This window comes from Symphodus melops (assembly GCF_947650265.1).
Source record: "Symphodus melops genome assembly, contig: scaffold_484, whole genome shotgun sequence".
Classification (NCBI taxonomy): domain Eukaryota; kingdom Metazoa; phylum Chordata; class Actinopteri; order Labriformes; family Labridae; genus Symphodus; species Symphodus melops.
The window spans coordinates 1-14404 of NW_027636744.1; the positions used below are offsets into that span (position 1 = coordinate 1).

Genomic DNA, 14404 nt, shown 5'->3' on the forward strand with positions numbered 1-14404 from the left:
CTTCTTTAAACTCTCTCTGTGTGTTTTCAGCTACTCGGTGACGGTGCAGGAGTCGTACGCTCATCCCTACGATCAGGTCTATTACACCAGCTGCACCGACATCCTCAACTGGTTCAAGTGCACCAGACACAGGTGAGCACACACACACACACACACACAGGTCCAGGGGCACCGCACACAGTCTGAGTCTGGGCTGCCTCTGCATTAGACGAACCTGCTCACTTTTTTGTTTTCATTGGACCTTTTGAATTTGTGTCACCTCTTGACTGTACATTAATCTCCTCGAGTCGACCCCGACAGCGCTGGTGGTCCAGTCCCCAAAAAGAATGAAATGTAATAATTGACATTTATTTATTAAGTGATTTGAATCTGAGCTGTTTGAATAAACACATATTTGATAAGGAGCTCTGGATCGGATGTTCTTTTAGTTTATTACAGTTCAAAGAGGCCACATGCAAAGATTTGTAGAAAAGTTTTTCCTTCAGCGTGCATCACTCAGTCATGATGAACTTTAAAACTGTGCTGTCTGTTGTCGATGCTATCGGCTCTGCATCAGCTTCTTCTTTGGAGTCACACTGCGAGGGGAGATCAGCTGATGTCACACTTCATCTACATGAACACCAGCAAAGCAGAAAACACATTCCTAAGCTGCTCCTGGAGCAGAGACCTGAGGCTGGAGCTTTGTTTTCAGCGTAGCGATACTCTTCTGTATGTTAAGTCTAAGCTCTGACATCACTTCCTGTCTGTGTGCAGAGTGAGCTATCGGACGGCGTACCGAAGAGGAGAGAAGACGATGTACCGGAGGAAGTCTCAGTGCTGCCCGGGCTTCGTCGAGAAGGGAGAGATCTGTGCTCGTGAGTATCTGAAACCTGAACACATGTGATCGATCCGACACCGTGGATATAAAACAGAGAGGGCAGAGATGGAAAAAATTAGAGAAAATATATTTAATATTGACAACCAAAAGAGAGGTTTGAAGTGACTGAACGTGATGATAAACAGACAATAAGAGAGAGAGGACATCATTTAGAGGTGGATTCTGGTAAATAATTTGAGCATTTATTGGGATCAAAATGTCTAAAAGGTGTTCAGCTGAACATGATGTGTGTAATGATCTCAGACTGTCAGAATAACAACCTGAGGCTTTTAAAACTACGAGCTACGATCCTTTTATGAACCCAGAAAGAGACTTTATGTTGTCTTAGTCAAAGCCACCAGACTCCATTCATAAAAACAATTATTCTACCTGCACGACCACAGCAGTTGCACGTCAGCAGCAGCCATGATTGTTTACATTTTTGTCTGAATGTGTGACTTCCTGGTTAGTTTTCCATTTTTATTCCCGCAAAGTTCAAACAATGCACGATCACAAAGCACCTGAGCTCTGCGAGGTAAATCTGTTTTTATTAATGTAGTCTGGTGTATTTGTAGAGAGAGAGAGAGAGTAATGTAATGATGTAATGTGATGTGTAGGTAAGAAAAAAGTGTCTCTCTGCAGGGATCCTTCTGTGATGATGTCACAAACTAAGAAAAACAAATAGAGCCTGTCAGGGACAAAAACACTTCCAGCAAACGTTACAGCCTGTTCACCTGCTGCAGACGTTACAGCCTGTTTACCTGCTGCAGACGTTACAGCCTGTTTACCTGCTGCAGACGTTACAGCCTGTTTACCTGCTGCAGACGTTACAGTCTGTTTACCTGCTGCAGACGTTACAGTCTGTTTACCTGCTGCAGACACATTACAGTCTGTTTACATGCTGCAAACGTTACAGTCTGTTCACCTGCTGCAGACGTTACAGCCTGTTTACCTGCTGCAGACGTTACAGTCTGTTTACCTGCTGCAGACGTTACAGCCTGTTTACCTGCTGCAGACGTTACAGCCTGTTTACCTGCTGCAGACGTTACAGCCTGTTTACCTGCTGCAGACGTTACAGCCTGTTTACCTGCTGCAGACGTTACAGTCTGTTCACCTGCTGCAGACCTTACAGCCTGTTTACCTGCTGCAGACGTTACAGTCTGTTTACCTGCTGCAGACGTTACAGTCTGTTTACCTGCTGCAGACGTTACAGCCTGTTTACATGCTGCAGACGTTACAGCCTGTTTACCTGCTGCAGACGTTACAGCCTGTTTACCTGCTGCAGACGTTACAGCCTGTTTACCTGCTGCAGACGTTACAGTCTGTTCACCTGCTGCAGACCTTACAGCCTGTTTACCTGCTGCAGACGTTACAGTCTGTTTACCTGCTGCAGACGTTACAGTCTGTTTACCTGCTGCAGACGTTACAGCCTGTTTACATGCTGCAGACGTTACAGCCTGTTTACCTGCTGCAGACGTTACAGTCTGTCCTGCTGCAGACGTTACAGCCTGTTTACCTGCTGCAGACGTTACAGTCTGTTTACCTGCTGCAGACGTTACAGCCTGTTTACCTGCTGCAGACGTTACAGCCTGTTTACCTGCTGCAGACGTTACAGCCTGTTTACCTGCTGCAGACGTTACAGTCTGTTTACCTGCTGCAGACGTTACAGCCTGTTTACCTGCTGCAGACGTTACAGTCTGTTTACCTGCTGCAGACGTTACAGCCTGTTTACCTGCTGCAAACGTTACAGCCTGTTTACCTGCTGCAGACGTTACAGCCTGTTTACCTGCTGCAGACGTTACAGCCTGTTTACCTGCTGCAGACGTTACAGCCTGTTTACCTGCTGCAAACGTTACAGCCTGTTTTATGGCTGCATCAACACTTTCTGGAGAGATTCTTAAAGTTCTCGCATCTTTAAGTCATTGAGACCAAAGTTCAAATCAAACAAGTGATTCTTAGTAACTCCAACATTAGCAGCTTTGTGTGTCTTCATCTCTTTTTATGTAGAAATAAACAAATGTTTTCCTTATGAAAGGCTTCACAGTATTTCTTATTGTAATGTGTGGCAGGCGATCTGACTGCATCCACTGAAAACAGCTCCAAACTTAACCTCCCAAATAATTGGATGAGACTGCAGTCTGTCGCCTGCAGTCTCTGTGAGACACTCGGAGCAGCATGTGATCTCTTCTGTTACAACAGAGTCTTTTCACACCAACATGAATCCCTCTCTGAACTTTCACAGCTCCTGCCTGGATCGAGTGAGGCGCACGCACATTCTGATTTTTTCATCACTGACCTCGTCCACGTCACGGCAGCAGGCGCTGTGCGAGCATAATGCTTTCTTTTACTGACGCTGGCCAACAACAGTTGTTGTTTTTGCCACCGGCCGCTGTAGCTTCACACCTGTTAGCGCCTGTTGGCTACTGACCGAGGGGGGGGGGGCAGGGCAGGGGGTGCACAGTTACCCCATGAGGTCTTCACTGTAACAGCACATGTAGAAAACACAGGTACTGTGTATGTCTGAAAAGTGCACGACACTAGAAGAATCATGGATTACATAGTGAGAGATAGAGAGGTGCTGTCAAGTCAACTTTATTTATATCACACATTCATAACAGCCAAGATGACCAAAGTGCTGTACAGGCAGTTTGGCAAAATACATTTCAAGACCTCACACACCAAATACACCAAAACATCATAGAACATAAGAGAAAAGCAAATTTAAAAATAAGTAAAAACACTAAACAATAATAAAAGGTTCTCGTGGACTCTGCTGCTCGGATAACAAACTCAACTGGAGGTAAAAGTCAAGTAACATAAACGGGTTTTTAAAAGTGACGTTAAGTGTTCAGCTGTGGCTGCAGATCTTATATTAAAAGGTTGTTTAGTCCAAAGTGTCCACAGGGTTCAGTCACCCTGAGTGTGAAGCCGGTTGGAGGACCTTCGTGATCTGGATGGAGCATAAAGAGGAAGAAGTTCACTGAGGTAGTGAGGTGCTCAGACATGCAGTGAAGAGGAAGCCAGAGGAGAGAAGCCGTTAGCAGGCGAGCAGCCGCAGGTTGGACAAGCTGCAGGCGTTGGATGGATGACTGGTCCAAGTCCACATATAGAGCTGCAGCAGTCCAGGCCAGATGTTGTGCCTGCATGCACTACTGTGTAAAAACTAGATCTCACAACATGAACAGCAGGAGGACCAAACGCTCCTGCTGCTCCAGGTTCTCCAAACACAATGACCTCTGTCTTATTTGGATTCAGTTTGAGGTCGTTCAGGGTCGTCCAGCTTTCAATGTCTTAGAGGCCGTCGACTCGGAGGAGTGTTGAACCCTCGTAGATCTGAACATCATCACCAAAGAAGTGAAGAGACATAATGTATTTAGCATTTTCTCCTTTTTCCAAGATCGGTCTGCTTACATGTTTTAAACCCTCAACATATCGACGGCAGTGAACGAGGTCATCTGTCCTCATCGGGGTCGTCTTAACGTGGAAAACACAACTTTAAAAATCGGATTAAAGCGTGTCACTCTTCCAGAAGATTTTTAGAGCTGGAGGGAAAGATTATTTGCGACCTGCCTTCAGACACGCTCTGAACAAAGAGCTCACACGTCTGCAGCAGAGTCCAGTGAAGTGAGAAAGTTCAAACACAACAGTGATGTAAATGTTTAAAGATCTGTGTGTCTGTCCTGATCCGTGTCTTCCTGTCTCCTCCTCCTCCAGCTCACTGTGCAGAGAGCTGCGTTCATGGCCGCTGCATGGCCCCCAACACCTGCCAGTGTGAGCCGGGCTGGGGGGGCTCCAACTGCTCGAGTGGTGAGTCCTGCAGCTGCTGCTTTCTGTCTGTGAGACTCCAGTTTTTCTATGAAAGTCTGTGAAGCAAAGAGGGAGAACAGGCTGCGGTGTCATCTTACCGACCTCTGGACTGTCCCTGACACACACACACACACACACACACACACACACACACACACACACACACACACACACACACACACACACACACACACACACACACACACACACACACACACACACACACACACACACACTCACGTTTTGGTTGTTGCACTGAACATACATTATAGATACCTGTACCTGATCACACAATCATGTGTAGGATTTTGGATTTATTCACTCACTAGAAGAGTCTGAATGGGCCCTGGGCAAAAATCAACTGGGGGCCCCTCCAGCAAAAGTTCATTATCGTCACATCGGCCGAGGGTTTGAATCCGACCTCTGCATGGTTGCATGTCGTCCCTCACGCTCTGCTCCTTCCTGTCTCTCTTCAGCTGTGCTTTCTAATAAAGACTAAAAAGGCCCCTTACATTTTTTTAAAGCGTCTGACAAAGAGAGGAATAAAACAAGAGTGTGTTCCCAGAGGAGACTGTGTGTAAGACCCTGCACATGCTACGATGAGGCAGCCGAGCCTCACTGTTAGAGTCTGCAGTCAACCTGAAGCCCAGCTGCAGCAGCCACATGTCCAATGTGTCCTTTGACAAAACACCTGAGCCTGAGCTGCTCCCTCTGCTTCGTCCTCAGTGTCTGAATGTGTATGAATGGATGAGTTAATGTACAGTAACAGCACTTTGAGTAGTCAGTATACAAACTCAAGATAATTGACCATCGTACGTTTCCAATCAACAGCAATGTCTCTTTGTCAAACCCAACCTTGTCTTTAAAAGTCCATCTCCCAGGGGGATTGGAAGTTCTTTCTACCATGTAATCCGATTTGAAAGAAGATAAAGGTTCTAGTTTCTGGTTAACGCTAGTTTAGAGGCACAGAGGACATCATGTACTCACATGCTGAGCAGTCTGCAGCATGCATGACCCGTTAAATGGTCACATCTGTCGTCTTCATGCGTCAGTAGAGAGGCTAACACCCTAACCCTGTTTTTCACATCAAGCAACCTCTCTATATAAATACGAGTTAAAGTCGTGAACCTAAGAGGCTGATGTTGGACAGCTTCACTGATTGAGTGCAGCACGTTTACAGACACTTTGAATGACTCCTCTAAGTGACTCTGATGTGCTCCGACGGAAACGAAGGAACTACGAGCAGGTGGTCTGCAGCGAGCGCAGCAGCTGATGGAGGTCGGCTGCAGACGTGTGTTCATGTCATTGATCATGTTGACGTCTGAATGAAGGGCTGAACTGTTAATGAGCTTCTGTGCAGACTAATCTAATTTAAAGGCACCATCAGTCTTGTCTCTGTGCTGACTTGGCTAAATGGGGTCACTCACTGGGTTCAATGGGTCAAGAAGATGATTCACTAAATACTTTATTCAGGGCTTCACTTGTTTTAAAATCACTCTGAGGAGTGGGCTGTAATTGATGACGCTCTCTTTACTATCAGGTGAACAGGTGTTGCAGCGATGGAAGCGGAAGATAGAAGTGATTGTACCCGAGCTAAAAAAGCCTCTGCATGTTTCTAATAAGCTCCAGCAGCAGAAAGCTGCTCAAACTAAACACTGAAGCTACAGTGTCCACCACATGCAGAGCTGGCTAAACACTGAAGCTACAGTGTCCACCACATGCAGAGCTGGCTAAACACTGAAGCTACAGTGTCCACCACGTGCAGAGCTGGCTAAACACTGAAGCTACAGTGTCCACCACATGCAGAGCTGGCTAAACACTGAAGCTACAGTGTCCACCACATGCAGAGCTGGCTAAACACTGAAGCTACAGTGTCCACCACATGCAGAGCTGGCTAAACACTGAAGCTACAGTGTCTCTACATGCAGAGCTGGCTAAACACTGAAGCTACAGTGTCCACCACATGCAGAGCTGGATAAACACTGAAGCTACAGTGTCCACCACATGCAGAGCTGGCTAAACACTGAAGCTACAGTGTCCACCACATGCAGAGCTGGCTAAACACTGAAGCTACAGTGTCCACCACATGCAGAGCTGGCTAAACACTGAAGCTGCAGTGTCCACCACATGTTGACCTGTGTGAGAGGAGGGGGGGATAGCTCTCTGTGATGATTAGAGTTTAGACTGCAGTACTCATTTTAAACACTAGGGGTCAGAGTTACATACTGCTCCTTTAATTCCTGTTTTGAGGAAGAAAATATATTTTATTTATACTTAACGTGTTCGCTGATTTACAAAGGATCGACAGGTCAGGACAAGGATGACCCAAAAACTTGCTCCATTTTTCAGGGAGTATGTTTTGTTTTAAGGAGCGAGCCAAAATTAGCATCACAACTATAATGATAGATGCCGTAAAGATATTGCTTGTTTCTCAAATTTGGTCAATTTAGCTCCAAATAACCAAGACGGTGACGGCTAAAATGCAAAACTCAATGCCTTGAAGAGCGTAGTCCACAATCGGATGGGTGGCATCATGTCGACTTCCTTTACGCTCATTAACTGTTCAGAGGAGCCCATTGTTGTTTTAAATGGTTTGAAATCTAAATCTGCAAAGAAGAAGAAGCAGCTGCTGATGAAGACGGGGAAGTCCTCGCTCATCTGGCTCGTCTCCACTCCGGCTCATCGTTCGACACTTTGAAGCTCTCTGATCTCAGAGCCGCTCATGTCTTCGGGCTAACGTTGTCTCTGTTTATGGGACACAGATGTAGCTCCGGCTCATCGTCACATTAAGTCTGTCGTTTGTGTTTGGAGCCGTTGATAACCGTGCGGTTGAAATACTACCTCCCGACTTGGCAGCGAGCATGCAGACACTCTGTGTGCGAGGTTATTTTAATGTGTCTCCAGCAGCAGACCTATGTGCTGATATGTATGAGCGGTCCACAGGGTGCTCCCCCCGCTGCCTTCACTGACAGTCTGTAATAAAGAAGCTCATTGTTGTGTCTGAGCTCTCCTGGGTCCAACCAGACCGGCCTGTCTGTCTGCTCTCTTCGGGAAGCCTCTCCTCTCTGCACGAGCTAAATGAAAGTGTGAATGACGCCGACGCTCGATACTTTATACAGGAAATAAAAGGATGGGGTTTAGGAACCCGGGTCTGAGTTTTACATTGACTCCTGTTGCTGAGTTTAATACAGCCTTAGAGGAGAGTTATGCATTAGTGGAAAACAGAAGAGTACATGAAAAAAGAGACAAAGCAGGAACAAAGGAGGAGAGTGAAGAGCTCACAACCTCCCATCACTCCAAACCCACGTACCGTAAATATTTACAGTTTAACCGTTCTCACTTTTCTGACGCTGTTTGATGCTGCTGCAGGATGAAGAACCCTACCAGATATATGTTTGATACTTTTAAAGGAAGAATCATGCATCCAGTGTGTCCTGTGTGAATGTGTGTGTGAGTCCTGACTGTCTCCAGTGAGGGAGAAGTTGGAGTCCTGCTGGCTGTGTTGTTGTCAGAGCTGTGTTTACATGGCTCCTCCCCTTGTGTATAAAAGCTGTTTGAGTCAAGAAGAAGAAGAACATACTCACTGATTATTTGATGAAGAGTTTTTAGATCATTCTGTGCCAGAATGAAGCTAACTAAAGAGCACTAACATTAGCATGCTAACACAGCAATGCAGGACACAGGGGTTGAAGCTACCAGCTAACTAAAGAGCGCTAACATTAGCACGCTAACACAACAGTACAGGACACAGGTGACTGAAACTTCTAGCTAACTAAAGAGCGCTATCATTAGCATACTAACACAACAATACAGGACACAGGTGACTGAAACTACCAGCTAACTAAAGAGCGCTAACATTAGCACGCTAACACAACAATGCAGGACACAGGTGACTGAAGCTACCAGCTAACTAAAGAGGACTAACTAATGTTAGTCCTCTTTAGTTAGCTGGTTGCTAATGCATGCTAACACAGCAATGCAGGATTCAGGTGATTGAAGCTACCAGCTAACTAAAGAGCGCTAACATTAGCATGATAACAAAACAATACAGGACGCAGGTGATCACAGCTCGAGACGAGGACGATTTGTCCGCAGCTTGCGCTAACCTCCGTCATGCCAGCTCGAGTGGAGAGAGAGGTTGGAGGTCTCTGGGGGAGGGCGGAGACTTCAGTAAGGAGGAGGCGTGGCCTCACAGCAGTTTGTTTTGGTTTCATGCTGTTAACCCTTTAAATGATGCCCGATTATATACATGGATGTCCGGAGGCCCACATAGCTCAAACTTTTCGTGGTTACTCGTCCTTGGTGTCTCTTAATCTTAATCTCTTCCTCGTCTGTAGCCACTGTCTGTGTCTCACGGACAATAAAAAGTTCAATATGAGGCTGAGCGCAGACAGACCACCAAAGCTTTCTTTTATCACTGTTAATGTGTGACAGAGCGGCTAAGAAGCTGCCTCCGTGTTTGAAACCGTAATCTGTAGATGAAATGTTTTTTGATGAAAGAGAACAGAAGATTTACAGGAACCTGACAGAAGCGTAATCTTTAGTAGAAATGTTTCTGAAAGTGGAGGGCCGTGTTCGTGTCTTTGTGAACACAGAAGATGTGGAACATATCGGGTCCCTTCCAGCAGTCACGCAGCAGTCAGCAACACGTCTTTAATTTCCTGAAGAGTCGGCGAAGCCTCCGATGCATTGACTGCGTTTTACAGGTCAGCGGGCCCCAACAATATGTCTGAGGATCAATTTAGGGGGCCGAGGACAGGAAACGGGGGAAGTCCGCCGGTGTTGTTCTGGGGAGCAGGAATAACAGAGGGGATAAAATGGTGTGTTAGAAAATGACCCGGGGCGATGGAGCTTGTGATTTAGTACACATGACGGCAACACAAGACGCTCAGGAGGCCTGAAGTTCAGCTGTGAGAAAATCTGAAGCACAACAATCTGTGAGCTGCTGTTCATCCTTCACGCCAACATCCCGTTTGACTGTTTAACGTGTCAAAGCTTCAAACTCCCCCGGGATCATCTGGATACACTCCACACGGCTCCACTGCTTTTGTTTCTGCAGTCAATAACTTTACATATGTTTTCATTGTTGTAAGAATATTGAATGACCCTCAAACTAGAGTAAAGTGTGCGAGTGACTTTCAGGCTTTAGATGTTAAATTTGAGCTCCTCTAGTACAAGTGAAAGTTGTGCCGGACTTTTTCAGGTTCGGCGTCTGCACCGTCAAAAAGCCCGTCTGTAACGAAGCATGTCACTCGCTCGCTGATGGAGCTCCGTTCTGTTCAGCTCAGAGGGGAGGCCCGTCTCATTTAATGCTCCTGTTACTGCAGTGCAGGAACTCAGGGAAGTTCTCTAAAGATGCATTTTGTGTTTTTTTTTTGCTGATTCAGGGTTTTGAAGGAACCTCTCCGAGCATTATTGGTGCTGTTGTTGTTGCATTTGGAAAGGGGCTCATGATGAGATATTGTGAGACGACATTAAAAACTACGGAGGAGGACACACATTCCCGCTCAGCCTGGAAAAGCTGTCGGAATGCTACAGATGTTTTTTCTCACTGGGAATCCCGGGTGCCAGTGTGAGAGGCGTTTTTTTTTAGTTCCCATGAGTGCAACCGTGCCTGCTCCACTTGGTAATCACTGAAAAGATGGAAAAACATCCCGCTCCCAATCCCTCCCCAGTGAGGAGCGCCTGAGCCGAGCCAACTCTGAGCAACTGGCAGCTCGAGTTACCGCTCTGGGCTTCTCCTCGACCCTTTTTCCCCCTCAGTTCTCACACGGTGCGAGGTGTGAAGACGCTTGTTTTTAAAAAAAAATGTTTTCCGGGCTTGTTGTGTCTTTGATTGGTCGTCCAGTGCGTGAACTCTGCAGGAGCCGTTTCTGAATCCTCCTGAAAACAAACGTGCAGCAGAACAAGAGCAGTGATTTCCTTCCTCAGCCTTGTGAGCGACTCTCTGGCACCGTGCGATCCCTCTTTGTGCACGGCCATCTTGAATGAGCTGATGAAAGGGAACAGCCTGTTTTCCGTCGGGCCCGGGGCTCCTGGAGTTTGGCCTTTTCTTCAATCTAGGTCAGGTTTCACAAAGGTACCAGGAGGGCAGAAATGAATGCAGCAGGGTTTTACATGTGCATCTTAGTATCTCTAATCTCCTCCCTGGTCTCTTTGTCCCCCGTCCCTCCCCCCTCAGTCGGACCCACACAGACCCAGACTGCCCGAGGAAAAGGAAGTATGCAGTTTTTTGTGGGGTCAGAGTGAAGCGGGCTAATGCAGGAGGAATAAAAGGAGCCTGTTAATCACTTGAACAACTTGAGAATGGAGGAATGGTTGGAGGATTCAGTGTTACTCTGCATGCAGGGCACACAAACAGGCGCCTGGAGAGGAGAGGGAGCTCAGGGGAAACGACATCACACTGAAGTAAAAACTTTTAAAGCTGTTTTTGGTGAATGTGGCCATCAGGAAAAAGATTTGAACAAGAAAGCCTTTTTTTTTTAACGTGTCAGTCAAACAGATTGTAGATTTGTTGAAACGTGCACAGAACTTGTAAAGATTTCAGGTGTGTGGAGAAAAAAAAAAGTTTCTCTTGTATTTATCCAGAGCTCGTTGTGTCTCCGTGTGCACAGTCAGAGGACACACGAGGTGGACACGCAGCTTCACTACATCCGGCTGGACGATATTAAACGTCACCATCCCGCCTGCTGACTGAGACCTCACATCAGTCCAGGACCGGTGTGAGGTCCGGAGACGGTTCAGATCTTTGCGATGCAGTTTCACCCTGTTATGATATGTCTTTTCAAACATGAGCATCCTAATAATCACGACGGACCATCATCTCTCCCCTCTGTGCTCCGTGAGCCCATAAGTACAGGAAGTGACCTCCTGCTGTGCAGCTGGTTAAGCATGAGACACATTGCCATGACTTGGGGGATGAAGACTTGTAGATTTAGGAGACAAATAAGAAGCCGAGTTCAAAGAGTTCGTTGAACCACAGAGCCGGATGTGCAGGATTGATTTAAAGCTTCCCCTCCGGCTCACAGACGCTCGTTCTCAGAAAAATAAGCATCAAGGATCCTCAGACTCGGTCTCGTTTATCTTCAGTTATGCGACGCATAAAGAAAGATACATGTTGTTTGTTTAGGAGACGCACGGCCTCGTGTGGCCTCAGGACAATCGTCATGTGTTTTCTTTAAAGAACATGTCCGCCAGGATTCAGGGAAAGAGAGATACAGGACATGATTATGTGTTGAACATGTAAATAACAGGAAGTTAGAAAAGGAGGCCGATTGAAAGTCACGGCTCAAAGATCAGATTTGTGTTCATGTGACTGAGAGCAGCAAAGATGCTGGAGGAGAGCGTTCAGGTGATGAGCTGCTTTGTGTGGCCGCTGAGTTTTAAATCCAGTGAGTGGGAGTCGGTGGAGGGAGATGAACGTGTGCGAGGAGGTTGAAGACGAGTCGGGCTGCCGCGTTTTGGATCATCTGCTTAACGACAATAACAAACCCAAAGGTCCAAACGTGGAAACACACGGGGACGCTGCACAGATTGAACTGTTTAAACCAAGAGCTGTATGTGCATGTAGAGAAGATAAAGAAGAAACCAAAGGAAAGAAAAGGGGGCGGAGCTCTCAGCACCTTCCCCCCCAAACACTGCAGAAGAAATCAAGACACTTCAGAGGAAAGGAACGAGCAGCTCAAACTACCTGCTCCTCCTCCTCCCTGACTGCAGATCACTCCCAGGTGTGCAGGAGGGGGGGCGGCGCCGCTCGCTTCACTTCACCTCCATCACGATTTAAAATGAGTCCCGTCAGCGTCATCGCTCCGTTTCCTGCAGCTGCTCTGTTTATATTCTCCACCAACAGAGAAACCACAGTCAGCTGCAGAGGTCAGCCACAGCCTGCAGGCAGGAGCGTGCACACACACACACACACACACACACACACACACACACACACACACACACACACACACACACACACACACGCACACACAGGAAATAGTTGTATTATCATTCAGCACTGATACTGGGATATAAGGATTGACAGGAGGCGGTCGTCTTCAGCTTGTGTACAGTAACGACAGTAATCATCGCCATGACAACCGCTTCACTAAGAGGACGTCACACCTGCTCGGAGCTGTGTGTAAGATTTCAGGAGTAACTTTAGTCATGTTAGAGCTGATGAAACGTCCCCGGCGTCCCGCCCTTTTTCCTCGTTCGCTCTCAGACAGATTCATTTTCCTCCGGTGACTTTCTCTGACAAACGTTAGCTTGATGCACGACACGCTTCGCCAGGCAGCGACAGGGGGCGCTGTCATCATTAAAATGTGCACATGTGCCCCCTGCTGGCCCGGCGCCACCGAGCAGCTGTCGACCTCGCACTTCTTTATAGAGACTGGTTTGGACGCTCCACGTCGTAGCTCGAGATTTGCTTCCTCGTGACGCCTCTTTAGAAACCATCGGGTGATGTCACTGAGACGGCGTCCATGTTTCAGTGCTTCAATCCGACCTCGCCATTAACTGAACGAGGCGGTCGCACGGTGCAGCCTGTGACGAACATGAGCGCAGCTTTTCCCTCAGTCCCCCCCTCTCTCTCCTGAACGTCTCATAGAGCTCAATGACGTAAAGTTCCATAATGACAGGTTGGCCGTCACTGTAAACTTTCTGACTCGCCCTCCAACGGCCTCCTGGCGTGCTCGCCACAGATTAAAGACGTGGAGCGTAAACATGCGGGTCGACGCTCTGCCAGGCACAAACATGATGGAGTCACTGAGTGCTGATGTGAAGTCCAGACGCCGAGGTGGGGCCTGATTAGGGGTCAAACCCAACAGCTGAGGGTTAATGAGGCGGCTTCAGGTCGCAGCGGCGATGGCGGTGACGAGGAGCCGGCTTTGGTTTCAGCTGAAATAGTTTCTTTGAAGAAGTGAGGAACCAATGACATGTGAAGTTTGACTCCAGCTGCAGCGCTGCTCTTCTTCACCTGCACACAGCGTGGAGCAGCACGCTTTGAGTCGAGGGCGGAGCTACAGGAGGAGCTGCAGAGCGAGCGGTTCTCTGGAGACGTGAGCAGGCTTTCTGTTGTTTTGTCTCTTAATGGGTTTCTGGAGAAGGCGGGGCGGCTTTATTTAGAGAAAACGATTCAAACTCTGAGAAGAGAAGCTTTAAAAATGACAGAAGAAAGATGAGAGCGGTGAGCGTCTCAGATTCAGCTGCAGGCTGAACGACGCAGAGAGTTTGTTTCCTGTTCGGTGCCGACTGACTGATTTATTAACTGCACGCTTGTCTGAGCTGAGTGCAGGACGACTGTGGCTGCTGCTGTGGTTGAGTTTATAATCCCAATCCCTGGAAGGAGCGTGAAGAGGTGAAATAAATCCTGGTCCGAGGACGGATCCCTGTGGGACCTCATGTCAGACACAAACGTCTGGAAAAAGCACTGATAGCACGATATAAGACATAAAGTGACATTTCTTTAAATTCAGGTCTCACATTAGAGTAAGGAGAGGTCGTCTCTTTGTCCCGTCTCTGCTCTGAGATCAGGTCGCTTACAGACTGACGACAGGAGCAGAGAATCAGAATCTTTTATTGTCATCGTTCCTCTTTAAGAAAAAGAAAAAGCAGCTCTCGTATAAAAACAGAAAAAGGAAAAACATCACAAATAACATAATATAACATCGATGTGCAAAACAACAGATCAGCCTGTGTTTGAGCTGCTGATATTAAACATGTTTGTGAGCTGTGCAGTGACACCTGTCAATC

At 47.2% G+C, this 14404-nt stretch overlaps 1 long non-coding RNA gene across 1 annotated transcript; it reads left to right on the top strand.

Moving 5' to 3' along the window:
- Positions 1–28: 28 nt before the first annotated feature.
- LOC306819119 lies at positions 29–4724 on the top strand. The gene is made up of 3 exons (XR_013778489.1): positions 29–132; positions 754–854; positions 4571–4724. It is a non-coding gene; the product is annotated as an uncharacterized lncRNA (long non-coding RNA).
- Positions 4725–14404: the final 9680 nt, after the last annotated feature.